This window comes from Crocodylus porosus, unplaced genomic scaffold, assembly GCF_001723895.1.
Source record: "Crocodylus porosus isolate Cpor-Errol unplaced genomic scaffold, CroPor_comp1, whole genome shotgun sequence".
NCBI classification, from domain to species: Eukaryota; Metazoa; Chordata; order Crocodylia; family Crocodylidae; genus Crocodylus; species Crocodylus porosus.
This window is the reverse complement of record NW_017728931.1, coordinates 118,502,007-118,503,069: the sequence shown is the minus strand read 5'-3', so window position 1 is coordinate 118,503,069 and position 1,063 is coordinate 118,502,007. Positions and strand designations below refer to the sequence as shown.

At 50.3% G+C, this 1,063-nt stretch overlaps 1 protein-coding gene across 5 annotated transcripts in view; it reads left to right on the top strand.

Moving 5' to 3' along the window:
* The window catches only part of CPNE8 (copine 8), a 293,497-nt gene that overhangs the window by 188,358 nt on the left and 104,076 nt on the right, over positions 1-1,063 (top strand). The gene's annotated exons all lie outside the window — the stretch shown is intronic.

Genomic DNA, 1,063 nt, shown 5'->3' with positions numbered 1-1,063 from the left:
GTGGAGGCCGAACAAGTTCAGGTCCCGTAGCCTCTCCTGACCAGTGCCGCATAGAGGGGGAGGATCACCTCCCTGGACCTGCTCGAGATGCATCTGTGGATGCATGACAAGGTACGGCTGGCCTTCCTGACTGTGTCCCCACGCTGCCGGCCCATGTTCATCTTGGCATCAATAGTGACTCCAAGATCCTTTTCCGCCTCTGTACTGATGAGAAGGGAGTTCCCCAGCCTGTAGGTATGGTGCTGGTTGTTGCTCCCCAGGTGCATCACTTTGCACTTGTCAGTGTTGAATCCCATCCTATTCTCGTCCGCCCACCCTTGTAACCTGTCTAGGTCCGATTGTAGCCTGTTGCTTCCTTCTAGTGTGCCCATGTCCCCCCACATCTTGTCTGCCCCTGGCTGCCTGTTATGCGGCTCTCACTGGCTTGCCAAAACTCAGTAAGCAGCCCTCCACTTGAAATAATTGCCTGCCCCGCTATATGACCTTATCTGAGTGGCATCCTTTCCCTGTACCTTGGATCTCCATCTGTCAAATGGGAACACTTCCCTTCTTCACTAGGGTGTTGCGTTGTTTAATTCATTCATGGCTGAAAAATGCTGAGACACCCATGAAGAGACCACCTAAGCAGATAAAATATGCCATGTCTCTGCATCCTGGTTCGGATCCTTAGCTGGTGTAATTTGGTACAGCTCTGTGAGTCGGGAAAAGCTTGTTAATATGTAAATGCACAGAGCATGGGAAGTGCTGATTCCAGCCTTTGTAAAAGGTATTTTTTCTCAGGTTCATCCTAGAAGAGACTCGGATTCCCTGAAGATACTTCAGGACTCCCCAGTTTGTAAGGACAGGAGTCCTCCATCTTCCCACTAACCATTTTTCTTGATACAAAACCCTCCGGGTAGAAATGTCTCCCTCCCGCTCTTCAGATCCATTCAGCAGGCCCTGTTTTAGGTAAAAGAAGAATTCCCTAGTCTGGAGGTGGCTTGTGAAAGGGCTAAGAGTTTTGAATGAACTCGGGGAAGCAAACAGATGGCAAAAGGCGAACGCAGCAGGAAAGTCCCCTCGC